At 40.1% G+C, this 18,438-nt stretch overlaps 1 protein-coding gene across 5 annotated transcripts in view; it reads right to left on the bottom strand.

The window, feature by feature from the left end:
* Positions 1-18,438, bottom strand: part of AGPAT4 (1-acylglycerol-3-phosphate O-acyltransferase 4) — an 80,892-nt gene that overhangs the window by 41,425 nt on the left and 21,029 nt on the right. For 2 of the 5 annotated variants that reach the window (XM_080390578.1, XM_080390577.1), the window contains exon 2: positions 15,462-15,534. The exons of the other annotated variants lie outside the window; for them this stretch is intronic. The gene's annotated coding sequence lies outside the window, so the exon portion shown is untranslated. The remainder of the gene's footprint in view (positions 1-15,461; positions 15,535-18,438) is intronic. 5 annotated transcript variants of the gene reach the window in all.

Below are 18,438 nucleotides of genomic sequence, written 5' to 3'. Positions count from 1 at the left end.
CCCAAGATGAAGGGGAGGTCCCTCACAGTGCCCAGCCAGAGGAGGCATCAACTCTTCAACTTAAAGCAAATTCCCTTCCATTCTTTATTCTGCACAAACAACACATGCAGGTATGCATGTGAGCACCAATGAGGTGTAATAATCTGGTCCACTCCAAGACAGAAGTCTTGGTCTTCAGCCTCCTGTAGGAAAATGCACAAATCGACTGGTTTAAACAGAAAGGAAAACCAAAATCCTGTCCCCTCTTGCCTCAGCACCACTATCTACTACCTAACTGCCCTCCATTTACCCGAGGTGGCAAAATAATCGCTATTATCTTTGGACTTCTTTTCTGCTCCTTTAAAGCTGTTTTGAAGCAAAAGGTGGGAAGCTGATGTGAGGAAAAAATCACGCACAGAAATACAGAAAGAAAAACCAACAAAACCTTTCCCCATTGGCTGCAGGTTCACTTTCGGAGATTTCTGCCCCAGTCCCCACAGGAGATCCTGTAAGCAACTCCCTTGAGTAACACTTCAGTGAATTACATGGCTGCGCTTTTAGGGACAGAAATTACTAGCAGAGAGGAAGGCAGTAATGACAACTCTTAATCCCCCACCCATCACAGTAAGTTACTGGGTGCACTTGAAAGGAAAGAGACAAACACAGCCCAGCCCTCTCATACATTCTGGCTCCAAGACCCATTTATTTCAGCATTTGCTTGCAAGAAATTCTTTTAATGTACTTTTCTTCACCAATCTTATATTCCAACAAAGAAAATGTGCTGGTTTTGCCACAAATGACTGAGGACAGTATAGCATATGCTGATCAAAGGAGTCAGTACAAAAAAACTGTGAAAGAAAACATGCCACTTGGCAAGTTCCTATGACACCAACAATTGCTTTGTATGAGCAAGAAACCAGGCAGCGCCATCTCACCACCACCGGCTTTTGCCTGTGTACAGGAGCACCACCACAGAGGAACTGCTTAGCAAACCAAAAATTACTACAGTCCATCCACTGCAAGTCACTGCGTAAAAGGAACATGAGTCTTGTTTCAATACTTTCTTTTAAGCAACTTTATATATATGTACAGACTAAAAACGTAATGTATCTTCAGCCTACTTGTAGGTTTTATTATTTTTAAGCTTGCATATCTTTTAATTTAAGAAATACTGTCGTTACCTAGCTGAGTAAACCTTTTAACTGTTAAGAATGGTATATTATGACCATTAGGTTTATAATAAAGACCTCAACGTTCAGTTCTTCATGGAATTAGTTATCAACAGGAAAGAAATGACAGCCTCAAAAAGTCCAAAACCTACCAACTCCAGCTAGCCCGCTACCCCAAAAAAGTTTTTGGGGAGTAAGTTAGTGATATTCTCTGCAGGAGAAGGTTAACTGAAAAGAAGAAACAACATACATCTGTCCTGAGCCTGCATGCATGCTTTCCATGTTGGTGGATTCATGACCAACTTCTGCCTCCTCTCAAAAAAAAGCCTAGTCTGTAATATACTAAAACCAGTCAGAAGATAGCTGTAAAGGATGATTATGAAGTTACGGTTTCCATCACCTCCATGATGTCTATGTACCTTCAGCTAACATCAGTGTTCCATACATAATTCCCTGTCTTCCTTTGTCCTGTATCCCTACTCTCCCCAAATCCGTAGGTACCAACCCTTCTTCCTCTCACAGGCTAATGGATGAATAAATTAACCTTCCATCAACTGTTCACAGTCTGATTTTAACCTGAACATTGTAATTTCTCTTTTAAGCTTGAAGGCAGCCTTCTGCATATTAATCCTTTCCAGTTTTCCAGGTATGCCAACTGGTCTAATAAAAAACAATACTTTTGCCTGCAAATCATTTATATTATCCACTTTTCTTAACTCTATCTCAACTGTCTTCAGCCAACTGAACATCATCCCAAACAGTAAAAAGCAGATACACTACCACCCTCCTGTTATCCATGTGGACGGGCATCATCCATCAAAGTACTTCATGATGTCTAACACTTCGTGCTTCACACAGATAATTCCCACTGCCCCCAAGAAAAGCAGGCTGGGCTCCAACTGTCAGTACTGATTTAACAGCACTAACCTACTCTTCTAGCTTGCACAAACTGTCTTTCTTAAGCAACCAGCATCATCTGCTATCTTGACTGTGACATGCACACAACTATTTCTAAAGTAAGTTTTAATTTCAAAACGAAGGATTTATACACTACACATTGCCTTCTTCAAGTTTAACATAGGTTTCTAGGATGCACTTCAATAATACGTTCTTCTGAGGTGGCCTGTTAGGATGCAGAAGGCATTCTGGGGAAGCATGCTCAGTGGTTCTGTACTATGAAGCAGCTTTCCTGAATAAGAAATGTACATAAGGAGTATCAGGAAGAGTTTTGCTCTGTCCTTAGTAGAAGGAAGCATTTTATCTTAGCGAGCAGTAGCTGAGGTCAGGTTTCCGTGAATATGAGATTATGCTTTTTATTAAATTGTTCAGTATTTGATGTACACAAACCAGGAAGTCTAGTACATTCATCTCTACAGGCACTGACAGTCATATGAGATGAGTGCTGGGAGAGGAAACATGAAAAAAGTAGGTGAGAATACTTAAAAGGAGGTGTCACGTGTTCTGCAGTGATCAGTAATACAGTATTTGACAGCTTGGGCTTGCGCAGCAACCGCTTTCTAAAAAGACAACCAAACAACTTTCATACTCCGGCACACAGACCCACCCTAGTACAAAGGAAAATACCACCTGATCCATCACGCATCCCTCTCCTGGTATGCCTTCATCAAGTATGACCCTGCAGCACACCTTGCCCAGAAGTGTGCAGGGACTACTGTGTCCCACAGATGAAGCTGCTGCAGCAACGACAGCTTGGCTGAACAGTAGATAAGATTACTCCAGTTCTCATTTTCATGGTTAGGGGTGGCATATTACTGTCTAAATCCCAAAAACAGAAGCTTCAGTGAGAGCAGCGTGACCTATATTAAACATAAGCAAGTGCCATCTTAAATTGATAAGACTCAAAAAATCAACTCCAATAATTATGCAGTGGTTAGGAATCTGCTCCCAAACCTTTATAAAATGCCAAATATATGGACAAGAACTTGCCACCAGGTATTTGAATCTTTACAGTTTCTTTTCAGGCCCTTTTCTGATACCAGAAGGTCTAGGAGCAACTTGCTCTAAATAAAAGTTGAGAATCTGGCATACCTTAAACTTTAAGAAGAAACATCAGCTATTTACAGGACTTACAGCATGTACAAACAGAGGAAAGAAATGCAAGTAACTGCCGATGCAAACACAAGCAAAAAACTCACTAGGTAACAAGATGAAAAAATTACAACTACTGTTAAAACACAGGAGTCACCAGATGGGCACAGTCAGTTAAAGAATTTTACCAGTTTTGACCAGGATTTCAGTGATCAGAAAGAAACATCTGATACATCTGTAAACTTTTGCATGGTACGGGCCAAAAAAGAATCCACCTTCTAGTACAAAAAAGGCTAGGAGAGACAGAGTGGAAGTGCCAGTCAGGACTGCAATCTAAGTTTTAAACAAAGTAGAGTATTACTTCTTGTTCATCAGTAACTGAGGCCCTGGAATTTCTTTCTGTGAAAAGACAGCACGAGTAAGCCAGGTTGGTTTGGATTTCAGTGAATGGGAGAGTAGGGGAATGGATGGATAAATTTGTTCCACTGGGACAGACCCAGAATTCTGTTGGATGAACCCCATACTTCATCTGATTACAGAAGGAACTTTTTTTTTCCCCATATTATTTGAGAAAAACGTATGTTATGGGTTAACCCTGGTCAGCAGCTAAGCAAAGCTGTGCTTCTGTGAGCCACTTACCTCCCCCATCCCCAGGGGGCCAGGAAGAGACTATGAAGAGCAGAAGCAAGAAAACTCATGGGTTGATATAAAGACAGTTTAATAAGCAACGGAAAGAACAAGAAGGAGGAGAAACCCAAAAGAAGTGACACAAAAGCAATCACCTACCAGAAGTAGACAGATGCCCAACCTGTCTCAAGGTAATGGCTGCCTTCCAATAAACAGCCCTCCCCTCATTTTTTCTTTCCGAGCATAATGTTACATGGCATGGAATATGTCCTCGGTCAGTTTGGGTCAGCTTTCCTGGTTGCATCCCCTCCCAACTTCTTGCACACCCCCAGCCTTCTTGCTGTGCTGGCAGACAGAGTGGGAAAACAGAAAGCCTTGAAGCTGTGCAAGCACTCTTCAGCAATAGCCAAAAAACTGGTGTGTTACCAACACTGTTTTAGTTACAAATGCAAAACACAGCACCATACAGGCTATCACAAAAAAAGACAAATTAAAAAAAAATAAATCTGTACCAGCTAGACCCAGTACCACTGTAAAGAACTCGGCCTTTATGATTAAATTCTGGTTTCTGAATGGTGAGCAGACCAATGACTAAGGCTGCTAACTGTTAAGAATGACTAATGATTCAGTCATTCTTAACCGGCATGAGAGAAATTTTAGATAAGCAAGAGCGTCCCAACAACAAAACATGTTTAAATCAGCAGTATCACCAAAGAGAAAGCAACAAGGAAGGGAAGCAGTATGGAAATAAAAAAGATAATGCAAAACTCAATCTAATTAATTTAAAGTCAGGTAGACCCAGATTACCTCCCAAAATACTGAATCAGAGGTGAAATGGAACTATGTTTTTAAAAACAGCAAAGAGTAGAAACATACCAGTAAAACTGATGAGTTGATAAATGATCAGAGTAACTACAGCCATAGTAATCAGGCCTCAGTACTACATGGGAACAAAACCGTAACAAACAAACAAGAAGATATGTCTGCAAGAGTTGGAATTCAGGAAAACAATCCCTCTGTAATTTTTCAGAGGAAGGTCTGTATGTCATTATCTAATAACTCTGATTTTATAGACAAAAAAGAGACTTCAAATCTAATGCACCAGGCTACACTAAACCATTCATATGGTACAATAAAAGAAATTGCTATTAAACAAAAGGAAAAATGAAGATTAGTAAACATCTGTAAAGGAGAAGTAAACTAAAAAGTGTATTTATCTGTTTTTGTTGCCTTTTGGTCAATCTGAATAAAGAAACATCTCCTCGAAGTGTTCCTGACACCTAAAACATTCAATGCAAATTAATAAATTTTATAGATAATACAAAATCAGAACACACTTTAAGAATCAGATGACCTTGAGAGGTAAGGTAACAGAAATGGAATTAATTTTGATAGGACTAATCACTGCATGATGCCTTGCAGAACTCATAAAATAGAGCCTCATAATTTGGAAACGACAGGGGAGAGAATGCCACTGAAAGTTTCTACTCTGTTTGTATTATGAAGCTTTAAGAAGGAAAAAGATAGCATTAGGATGTTTGTTCTTGGAGAGAAAGGGAATAACACATTGCATCACTGAGAGAAACTGTGGGCCAGCACATCAGTACCAGGCATCCATGCTCAGGAAGGAAAAGCTGAAACAAAGCAGGATGCAGACCAGGGCTATCAGGATGTCTGGGAAATAGAAGAGCTTGGCTCACTCAAGCTATCAAAAAATGCTGAAAGAGGATTGTGTTGCTTCCCACAAATATGGCTTAAGGATGCAGGAGGTTAACAGCACAGAAAAAGAACAATTTAAGCTAAATACCACTAGCACAAGAACAACCATGTCAAAAGTGACTGAAAACATATTCTGAGGCTTCTTCTAATTGCTTTGGCAGATTAAAAATATTCAACAGCTTTATAAACTGAACAAGATTTATCTTAAAAAGAGTATATTATACTGCTGCTAGAAACAGTATGAATCTACTTCTATGATGCAGGAACTCCTTTCTAGTACCATTTCCTGTCATTGAGGGGGAGAAGAGTGTGATTTTCCAAACGGACTGTCTTACGGACCAATGTCTCCTCGCTTCCATCGCTGCTTGAAAAACACACAGCAGAGCTACACTACCACAGGCTACAATGAGTATTCACTGGGCAAGAAGGAAGTCACTATCTTGGAGCAATGGCTTGCAAAGGCTTCTGTTTAAGCAGGGTTGCACCAGCCAGGAACCTTTCCCAAAGGACTACTCAGCTGAAAATCACCTTCTGGGGCCGGGGTGGGGAGGGGAGGCAGGATCTTAAAATTCAAGTAGACACAAAAGCAACGGAACTAAGTTAATAGATATCATAGCCCTAACTTGTATTTATTCTATCACAGTCAACTTTTGATACAATGAATCACTACATTTCCTTAATTAATAAGGTGATCAACATTGCCCATACTTAGGGACCCATAGTTTCACTCAGAAACACAACTTACACACTCATGTGACTTTTTTTGCCATATGTATTTCTTTTATATTCTTTTATGATCATCAAAAGATTAGGAAAGCTTTTTGACTCTTAAGTGAATCTTTCATGTTTAATCCAGATATTTAGGAAAAAACCCCACTATTTTCACATAATTTCTTTCCTTCTAGCATGTATTCTTAGAACAGTTTAATTTCTACATATAGCAAGTTTATCCTCTTTTGTTTGATTTGAAACTAAAATTTGGACTTGGGAAAGAAACTATTTCAGAACAAAATGGCACATCAAGAGAGAAAATACCACTATTTTTGTTGCTCTAAACTCATGCCATCAACATGTTTAATGAGTGAGGATGTGAATTTATCTCAGAGAAAAATGACTGATGATAAAAGAGACTGCCAGTTGCGAAAGAAAGCATTCTCTAGCACAAATTGGAAGAAAATTTAATTAGGAAACCGAGCAAAAGGTAATTTAAATCCTTAGAAAATCTGCTGTGCTTTTAAATAAAGCCTTGTTACTAAGAGTTACATTTCAGAGAGGTGTAAACACACAAAAAGAAGGAAGTACAATCTCTGCAGAACAGCAGAACAAGAAAACTAGGGGTAATGGTACCTAAGGTTCTGTACTTTTCCAATAATGTTTGTGTTTGGCTTTTGATTTCAGGTAACTAGCACACTCATAAGAAATACCCACGTATTATCAGAAATAACATGCTACAAAATTTATTTTTAGACAAGTCAAGGCAGATAACATCTACTTAGACTTCTTAGGCACAAGATATTCTATCTGCATTTCAGGACTGGAAACAAAAAGCTGACCAAGTACCTGTATTAAGTCATCGGAGTTAATGGTGAATGGCCACGGAACCTCTATCACTTTGAGAACATTGTTCAGAACAAAACCATTACTCATTTTTCACTTGCACTCCATGAATTCCCCGTCTCTGTCTGTAGTCTTACAGCATCTCATCACGTGAGGTCTTGAGAGACAAGACTATGTCCCAGTGCTTATTTTAGCTTCTTAATCCCTAACAGTGACTTTCACAAAGTGTTCTTTAAAGGGACAATAAGGTCAGAAACTACAGATCAAACAAATGGCTTTCATGAATTAAAAATAAAGTACTACAGATCAAATACACCTATCAAGTACACATAAAGCTGTGATTTTTGTACGGGGTATAGTGTGTAACCCCTCAAGCTGAAGTTATTAAAATATATAAATATATAAAAATCCGCACTTTTTCTTACCAAACAGTGTAATACAACTCGGAAATAGTACACTCTGTTAAGACAGACATACACTCAATGTATACAACAATATTATACCACAGCTAAGGACACCAGCGCCTCTCAATTCATTTAGTTTGATGGTACTTGCATTGGTATTTCCTCAAAGCTTAAGTGCAGCAGGAAAGTTAGAAAACAAATCCACAGGCAGAACATCACTACCTGCTCAGCCAGCCTGCAGCTCGTGTGCTCCAGCAAGCGAGGTGCAAAGATACCACTACCTCGCCTAATCTCTCACTGCTCAGCCTAAAAGGGTGTCCATAAAATAAGGCACTACTAGCTTCCTGCTTTATAGCCCAGTGGCTCAATGTAATGCTGCAGAAATACTGTGCACAGAGGGAACGAGCTTCTTGCTTTTGCAGGTCTGCTGCAACAGTGTTGTATCTTTAGAATTACTTGCCTTGAATAATTTTCCTAGGACACACAGGTATAGCTTACATGGTACGTGGGAACCTTGCATAACCAGCAGGCTCTGAGTTTATGCTCTTTCACCCAATCTCCAAAAAACCCAGCCTCTGTCAGTTACAAAAGGCAGGCTGTGCTTCTCTGATAACCTGAGACAGTTTCCTGTTCAAAGCTCTGCAAATTATGAAAAGTAACAGCCAGACATACCATTTCAAGTAGGTAGAGGAGGAACAGCTATTGCTTCTTTTAAAAGGCACAACCTGACCTGTCATAGCAGTAGCAAAATAAAGACTTATCATACAAACAAGGCATGGATGTCTAAGAAGTAAAGAGGTATCACAAGATCAGATGCATATGCACTATTGACATTTCTTTCAACTTTATCACAAGGATTTCTAGCACAACAGAATCACACGAAAAAAAGAAAAAAAAAAGATTTCTAGCACAACAGAATCACAGGAAAAAAAAAAGAAAAAAAACCAGGAAAAACTTCAAGATTTAAGAATAGGATACAATATTACACGAAGTATATCAGGCACCAGAATTTTCTCCCATGACAAACAGATCAAAACTGTACAGAAATCACAGAACACAGAAGGCAGAAGAATTGCAAGAGTCAGTGATTTCCTTGAACTTAGCTAGAAAATTCCTTTCGGAATTATCTTTACCACCTTTGTTGACCCAATTTTCTCAAAATTAAAAGATCCACAGCAACCATGTGACTCACTGACTTGGACGCAGTGTTTTATCAGCTTGCAAGGTGATGGAGACAAAGTTATCCTCTTCCCTCTAGGCCATACACACTACTGATTTACAACTGACCGAAGTACTGAAATACTCTGCTTTAACTCATGCATGCTGGCATTTCCTCTTTGCATTAGGAAGACTTACAGCTTTTTAAGATCACCCCTCCTTCGTGATGGTCACCTGGCCTTCTCACAGGACTTCAGCCACTTGAAATTAAGACAAGCACAGCAACCAGGACTGGTGCTATATCAGACCCACCAAGGGCAGGCTGCAGAGCTGTTAGGTTGCCAGCTGACACTGTGCCTGAGGTCTCAGAGGTTCTATGTAGGCCATTCGGATCGTCTCTAAAAGTCTCAGCCTAAAAAGCTGGAAAGCCAGTGCAAATAAATACTATTTAGCATTTGAACTTGCCAACCTTATTTGAAGGTTTAGACAATAACCTCCCTGTGTTACCAACACTGCTGCTTCATTGTCTTTGCAACAGCTTACAACACAACAGAACCAAGAAAAAGGGACAGGAAGAACCTAGATACTCCAGCCCTCTCATTATGGGCCTGTTACTTGAAATCTGTGTAATTTTTACCAGTTCAGATCTTTCTCCAACTGCAATTGTCATGCACCCTGACAGCAGTGGAAGAAGCAATGTCAGCAAGTTCAGCTGAAGGACAGCAATCACTCGATGACACAGGTTGCTGTGAGCATCACCCCTTTCGATTTTTTTCTGGCTGCTGAGGGTGTGACTGAGAAGCTTGCAAAAAAACCAGCATGGGAGCAGAGGACAACACTCCAGCCAGATGGGATGCAAAGGCTCCTTCAACAGCCTGGATCTGCAGGATGAAGCTTCCATAGAGGCTTCCACAGGGAAGAACTCAACACAGAGTCCTCCAAATCCAGGTCCTACAGCACATCATATCTGCCCTTGATACAGTACAGCAGTGGGCCAAGGAAGCAGATCTTAAGAAACGTTCAGCAAGGAACACTTTTGGATTTACGAACTCTGTGCAAAAGGTACATCCTCTTGCAAAGGAAGACGCACAGGAGGGAGTAGAGCTTCTTCTCCAGAGGGTCCAGATCAAGGGGACCACCCCAAACCTGAAAAGGAAGTCTCTCTCTCTGCTCTTAGCTAAGAAAAAATAGCTAAAGAGCAAAGGGAAAAAATCTAAAACATGATTCAAAACTGTTTTAAAAGAACCTTCCATTTTCTAACTGGAGCTGTCCATTTGTACAGCAAAGCCCACACAACTCAACGATGCATATCGACAGGAAGCAGGATTTCACCTAACATCCCCAGGTGGAGGGCACAAGAGCCCTAGGCTGGCCACAGAGCCCACTGCCTTTGCTCACCTTTTAGATGTAGAGAGCACAGGCAGGGCACGCAGCGCATGGAAACAGTCCCCCGGCAAGCATGCAAGGCAGTGTTCTTCTATATGGCACAGTGCACACACAGGCTGCTGAAAGCTGAGCTCACTGATAACTGCTCCAAGGCATGCTCTATGCAGAGGGAGCCCCTGACTGACAAAGAATAATATGCTAAAACGAACACTTCAGAAGTGTGTCATTTGGAATATTTATTTGGAATATTAAAGTACAAGCAAACCTTTAAAACAACAACCAACTCCTTCCAACACTTAGTAATTTTGCAACATAACTTCAAGATAAAAATCACAGATTAGGAGAGAGGATGATACAATATATTGTTAAAAACCAGACCAAACCAAAGACTGATGGTATACAGATTCCCGCCTCAAATATGCACCGACATTTACTTAAATTAGCCAGATCCTCGACTGGCATAAAACCAATTATCCTCAACTCCAATGCAGTCACTTACACCATGCTGACTTACATAAAATATGAATTAAATTCATCACACCCATTACAAAGCTAAAGTTTTACCTGTGGTTTGATCTTCCTGGCAATAGAACCTCAATGCTTGCTTAGTCATAGAATTAAAACCTGCATGTACACATGCATGAACTGATTAGTGTAATAAGTGAAAAATGTGTTGCTTTATTGAAACATTATGGCTGTAATTCTGAAGGCTGACATTACACAATGATAGTTCTGGTTCTTGCTGTGCCTCAGCTCCATGAACACAATCCATTTCAATTTCTTACAGAATGAAGACAACAAACACTTCATTGATAAAAAGTGTTTCACCCTTTTGATGGAGTGTCATCAACGTTTTCTCAGATATAACATACCAAACAAGATAAAATGACAGTTTAATATGGCCAAGCTTGCATTCCTGTAACACAGCCAAGCTGTAATTGCTTTGGGAACCAAGGTCAGAATCGGATTTAATGCAAGATCCTAAATGCACAAGCCTTCAACATATCCTGAAAGTTAGAGTATTTCAGATTCTTGTAGGGTCTATGACAGGAACTGAGAACTTGTGGTTAAAACCTGTACGACATTAAGGCATGCCTCTAGTATTTGAGCCAGCAGCTCTGATCTTGGCACAAGCCTTACACAGGACGCTTCCAGTTACTGCATGTGTACTGGAACACCACCTCACTTCTCACCTTCCCCCCAGCTCCCATTTTCATTTTGCCTCCCTTCTCAAAATGCACAGTGATCATTCAAGTTTGACCAAATAGCTTCTCTTTTTCTAACGTAACACACACAAAACGTAAACCACAATTTTTCTTAGCTGAAGTCAGCATACGTATTCTTGAAACAAGAGGTTTCAATTGCTGCTGCCTTCTCTAGTGCAGTCCTGAGCTAGGGGGGTGGAAGAATATGGAAACAAGTTTTGTACATGTCTTTAGCCACTGTTCCTTTTAAACCATCCCCATGTTGAAAGTTAAAAGCAACCCTCCCTTCAGAAAAAAATAGCTGCACACTTCAAAAATTTCATTTCACGGTTTTTTTCTGTCTTTCATCCCTATACAATCTGTCTACAAAACAGCTTCTTCTTTGCAAGTTACACAGCATGTAGAACAAAGCCAGCCTCGCAAGTACAATGGCTTTAACACACATACAGATCTGCAGTAGTCAGTATTTTGAAATGCTCTTTTCAAACCTTTGGGGAAATTAATTATTCAACAGCCACGTGTCAGAGATATTTGTCTCACATTTGAAGGCTCCTCTTATCCTTCTTCCCCAAGGAATTTAGCAATACTCTTTTGTTTCAACAAACCAGCAGTTCCTCGTGCAACAGGACCAGTCAATGCAGATAACAATCAAGCAGGCATTTCCTCCAGTTCTTCAGCCCATCAGGACCACCTCCAAAGGCCAGCACTTGACTCCTTGTTGAAGACCTAACGAGGCACCAAAGAGAGCAGCAGGAATGTACTTCCAACGCTAACACAAGAATTCAGTAAAAGTACCCTTCCAGACCCACAGGTTGGTCCCACAGGTTTCCTCCAGTAATATTTATTTTTCATATCTCAAGAAAGACATCCTACAAAAGTACACACCTGCTCATATATGAAAGCAGACAACCCTCCTATCACTTTTTTGGTCTTCCATGTTTAAAAATGCAACCATGATTACAGGACTTTTCTACGGCAATAAATCAATGACACAAGCTAGAAATAAAAGACAGACTACAGCAGCCTGACTCTTACCTTTGTATGAAGGTCAGAGACAGCATTATCATTCCCAGCCCATCCGGGACAAAGTATTCAATAGTATTTTCAATTTTCTCATACTGTTCACAGGAACCACCTTTGAAAAACAGTCCTGTAGATTACTATGGCACTCCAACATCCTACATAACACAGGAAGAACCTAGCATACCACTGTTCTTAATAGAGGTCAAAATCCCATATTTCCAACACAGAAAAAGAAATTTTCAAGGACTTATTTACATGGCCTGTATGTCAAGTAGCAGCATGTATCAGGTCGTGTCTTTCACATTAAGTCACTAAGTCCAATAGTGTAACCCACACAGCTTGGGATGCTCCTGGGACACTGTTGCCCTTCTGCTCACCTGCGCTTGCATAATGGTCTATTTATCAACTATCATTTGCTTTCCACATGAAGAAATCTATCACTTCTTACCAGAATAAAGTCTATCTCAAAGACTCATGGATCTGGCATTCCAGCCTTTCTAATTCTCGCCTGAGAACTGCATGCATCTACAGGAAGCTACAAGCTTTAAATCACCTTTCGGAAACCCTGAATTTTAGGCATGAAGTAATGCAGATTTCTAGCATCAAGTCAGAGTCTATGAAGACGCAAGGAAGATAAACTCTATGATAAGCTTCAATCTAACCAGAACTTTTCTGAAGTCTTAGTATTTAAAAAATACTGAAAATGTAGTGCCATACCAAGAGAAAAATGTACTGTGGTCTGAATTTTAAACTCTAGATAAACAAGGAACATCTCAGAACTAAAGAGGTATGTCAGCTATTTTGTCTGTGTGTCTTCCTCCTTCTTTACGTGCAGAAAAGGCAATACTTGGTCAAATATTGACTTTATCAGCTTTAATTGGTTTATTTTGGGGGACAGGACAGCTCATTGATAAAAATTCAGCTGAGATCAGTTTGAATTCAATTTCTGGAAATATAACCCAATGCAGCCAATGAAAGCACTTTTCTGAATACTGCAAAGTTAGCATCCTCCTTCCTATCTTCTACCTTTGTACAAAGAACAGCACTACAAAAGGGCACACAGGCCCTTCAGATAAATGGTTCCAGTTTGAAGGAAGTAACAGATTCTTTAGTTCTCCATACCTACACTGCAAATATAGAGTCCTCAGCAAAACAGCAGAGTATTAGCACACTGTTAGATGAGACACCATGAGCTAGGGGAAAAGCCTGGAAAATGTCAGAGAATGGTATGAGTTTGTTTGCTTTAAGAAAAAAAAATAATCCAATAGAAGACTCTCCACAGCATTCAAGTGTGGTACAGGAAAGGAGCTCCTTTACAGCACCAAAGCTGTATTAATGAGAACCCCTGTCAAAAGCCTCACAGCTGCAGATCTCCCACGCTTTCCCAAAAAACAAAGGGTAAGCTTCTTTAGAAGCAGCAGCAAGAAATTAAGTCTGTACAATCACTCGCTATATTTCCTTACCTAACACAGGCAGCATATACATTTACTCATCAAAATCTTTCACTGGCAGTGCATATTGATTCCTGGATTATTTTTTTGTTTGTTTTCACAGAGCCACGTTAAGTACCAATGAGGAGTAAGAAATTTATGTACAATGGAAAATCCCTCATGTATTAGGAAGCTCACTTGTTTTTTAACTTTCAAAGAAAACCCCACACTCAAGAGATGCTACATACTGGAGATTCAATTTAGAAACACAGCTAAGTGAAATGAAGAATAATCAGACTGAAGGGTATTTCCCACTTCTTTAACACCACAAGAGAAAGGAAATGTTAGTTACTGACACTCCAATGCAATTTGCTTGAGTACAGAAAAAGCACACAAACATAAAATACTAATACAAGTGGGCTAACAGAAAAGCAAAACAATCTACCCACAAACAACTGCACTGTAATCTCTTTGTGGTTCCTTGTTTTGTTTCTAACATTCTTTCAGCAAGGACCAAAATGCATCTGGCAAAACAGTAACTGCCTCCCCAAAACCAAGCAGATCAAATAATTGCATTGCATATGTTTCCATTTGGTTTCTAATGCAGAGTTAAATGATTCCTAGTTCTGAGCACGGTGTTGGAAGAAACATGTTTAATCATAGACCATGCCAAGATGGATGGTAAAGGAAATTCAGCAACACATATTTAGACTGCCCAACAAGACCCTGCTACATTGCAACAGTCTCCAAAACGAGAACACAACATAATCCACAAGTAAAAAGCCTTAACCTGAAGACTGCGAACAAGTCACAGGAAATAACCACCCAGCCACAGAGGAGTACCAAGCATGTGCACTCAGAAGATCTTTCATCTCAAGTGTCACACTCAAAAACTTCAAGTACCCACCGAAAGGAAATACTGCTTCCTACTGGTTTGGAAATTTTCCTGCAAAAAGTTAATCAGACACCAGATACTGGACCAGCTGCTGGAATCCTTGCTGCAGGATGAGCCCAAAAACCTTCTCCACAACAACTTGCCGCTACATGACTTTCATGCTTTTGGGAGAGGGAGAATCATGCAGGTTATACACTTTCAGCGATGCACATTGCTCAAAAGGGAGCAGGGAGCTAGAAGATGTAGTCCACCAATAGCAAATGACACAAGACACACTGCACCTCACTTGGATGTTGTACCAGCAGATCTATTACTCCCTGACCAAACACAGAAGAATTTAAAATTTCCCCAGCAGCTCTGCCTATGGAGGTAGTAGTGTTCTTCCCCAGACAGGGCTGGATTACCACTAGTTTGTTTCTGCTTGTAACTGGTGATGGTGATCAATGAGCTACTCTCTGCATCTTTACAGGAAGGTTACATAGGATCGAGAGGCTATCCTTCAAATTTAGTACGATTTTAGCAATTAAAATCAGGCCTATACCTAAAACAGGGTTTCTACAAATACAGTGTCTCTTAAGAATTTGATCCTCTGACCGTGATGTTCACTTTTAATGAATAAACAACTGTAGCACCAAACTTGTACAAACATTAATGTCTCCATATTCTATGCTATGACTTGGATCATTAAATACCATGTTCCTAAGTTATGTCATGTCAGATGGAAGTACTTTCATACAAACACTCCAGATTTACCCCAATTCAGGGATCTAGGAAGCTTGCTGGCCAGATCTAATGCTTAACAAGAGACGCTAGAAACTTTGTGATGTGAGATGCCAGACACCAAACAGAATGTGATTCACCTTCTATTGCTTCCCTGCCATCCCTCTCTCCAGTCTGCAGGCTATCACCATCACCCTTCTTCAGATCAGGAATCTGAGGCAAAAAAAAAAAAAAAAAAAAAAGGAAAATGAAGACAAACAACCTCTACAAAGGTTCCAGCAACAGCAAAATAGTATCAGTGACAGCAAAGATGCTCTTTTCATTAAGGATCAGACTACATGCTTCTCTAGCTCTTCAGCAGTCTTGGATACAAAGCATCAGTATCAAAAGCTTTTTTTTCACTTCTATTTTCCCAGAAAGTAGCCCCTTCCTCCTAAACTACGAGCTGGTCATTAGCAGACCATATCCCTTTTAGGTTGAATCAGGACCTCTGCTAAAGATCATGCATAGATGTCATTCAATGACACCTTCATGAATAGAACAGCACTATGGTCACACAGAGTGCCTGCAGTCAGCACAGCGTCATGGCTGATCCACTAAAGCTCATTGTCAATATCTGAGCCACGATGAAAACTGGGTAACAATGCCTACAAGTGGCATAAAATGAGAGCGACTGAAACTTCGTTAGTTGATGCAGCAAGTCAACAGTAGTAGGGAAAATATGGAGGCATTTGCGGTCCCTCCTGCAAGAGGACTTATTTGTAGCGATGAATACAATTCCACTAACACAATCTGGAAAAAAAAAAAAAAGGAAATTCAAGCTGTGTTGGATGCAGAGAACAAACACATTGTCTTACTCTATAAGCAAAATAATGGAGAACCTGCTGCAGCAATTGGCTCCTTCAGCCTTTCCAAATTGAAGTAGACAAGTTCAAGGTTTGGTCTGAGTGGGGAACGGTGCAGGTAACTAGCAGCATTGCCACAAGCATGTAACAGGTATACAAGGGCATTAGGACGCAGGCTGGAGGAAGTCATTAATGAATTAGAGTAAAAGACACTTTAGATAACTTCTACTCTAACAAAACACCTACTTTGTCAAAGCAAAGGAAACTAAAACTTTTTGAGGGCAAAACTCACTTCAGGGTGATACAATCTACCTGGACCCTTTGGAAGGCATCGAATGGGAAATCAACGATAAAAGCAAATATGATCTACCAGAAGGAAACTGCATATGCTCATATGTGGTCATGCACACACAAGCCTGTGGGACAGTAATTCAAACAACTCAATGCCATCATGACAAAATACTCAGCAACAGAAAACACTTCAGAATCGCATCAACAAAAAACCCTTATGTGTTCTGCCGGCTACCCCTAAAACGGATCCTGACTGATCCACTGATAGCATTGTACAGCCTATGACTTGGAAGAGTCAAGAGGTTCATATTTCAGTATTATGGTGTACGTCCCTAAGTCTGCTTTGTGCCCCTCCATCCCTAAAAGAATACTCAAACTCCAGAATGCAGCAAGCAAGAGCTGGAAAACACACCAATACAGGCTGCCGTGGGCTTCGTATCTTGAAACACTTAACCTACTGATCTCTCAGCATTATTCTGTGAACAAATACTGACACATTTTGTTTACCAACTGACGTGCTTTCTGGAGAGCTACAGTCCAGAGAGCTATTTGCAAGACTGCTGACTACTAGTATGTTTTTGGCAAACAAAAAACAAAACCTTGAAGTCATAAAATTTAGATACATGACCCGCTTAAAATTGGAGTGTAGTTTTGCCCTACATTAATGGATATTTTTTTTAACACTAAAAGGCAATCTAGCTTTAGAAGCTAACAATAAACTGCTACAGAGTTCATAACTTGTACACTATTTTTAAATCAGAGCAATACTCCTGCTGCCCTTTGATGGCTTCAGTAAATCAGAGACTACTTTCTCAGATATTACTGTCCTTGCTAGCAACAAAAGGTGAGATCGCTCCTGTCAATTTGCTCATTTTTCACTAGAACTTTTCTTATGATGCAGTGTTAAGCATGTTACTACGTTACTTCTAAGGAAGGGAAGACAGAGCAAGTCTGAAAATTAAACATTACCAATATGATGACACATACATAAACTCTCCTCTCTGCTCCAAGTATATTTTTGTATTTAACAAAATCTGTGACACACAATATACCCTTATGAATTTTATTTTTGAAAGCAAAAGAATCAGAAGATTCAATTATATTCATCATTCTAACAAAAGTACATTTTAAAGACTGCTAATCATCAGCCTTATTGTACACAGCTCAATGATCAACACTAACGTCTGGAACTTACAAGCAGGGCAACCCCCCAGTTTGACATGCAAACCCCTACTTCAGATTTGCAGTGAACATGGGAGGAAACCTAAGACATACAGAAAAGAGGTATGGCAATGTTTTGTCTAAAGATACCCAAGGTAGCCTAAGTGCTGAGAATAAAACTGCCATGGAGCTCAATGCAGGCTGCAACAAACACCTCACTGCCCAGGTAGGTACTTGGGTACCTCCCTACTCAGATCTTCATGCTACCATAACTATCCTGCCCTCAGCCGCAGAGCTGATCTAGGTTAAAAATAACACAGGCATTTCCCCAGTACACTCAGTTTCTACAGACATCCACATGGTGTGGCTTGGGAGAAAACAAGAAGGCTAAAGTGATGTTCTAGCTCCTCAAAGGTTCAAATCAACATTTTCTCTTTATACGACTATCAAATCTGGCCTCTGGTTTTCCCTCATTTGCAGTAAACTTTTCATAGTCTTTACCCATGGCTTCATATGTATGTGGTCTGTAGAACCAAGATAACAAAGGCATATATGAACAAGTAACACTTGAGAACAAGTCATTTTGCAGAGACTGCTTTGAACAACATTGCAAACAAGCTAAGAAAGCAGTCCCAAGTGCCTTTGCTACATCTACATTGACAAACGTAATTCAGTTTGCTTTGTAAAATAAAACACTACAGGATTATATTAAGGGCACTGTGGCATACTTTGAATAGTGGGAGACTGCTTCCTCTGCAGTGTAAGAAGGTGGTAGAGGTAAATGGAGGAAGAAAAAGGCCCAGCCTCGCCAGGGCCCTCA

The sequence above is a fragment of the Falco punctatus genome (genome assembly GCF_963210335.1).
Source record: "Falco punctatus genome assembly, chromosome: 5".
In the NCBI taxonomy this organism is placed as follows: domain Eukaryota; kingdom Metazoa; phylum Chordata; class Aves; order Falconiformes; family Falconidae; genus Falco; species Falco punctatus.
Note: the sequence above shows the minus strand (reverse complement) of the source record. Positions and strands in the feature narration are given on the sequence as shown.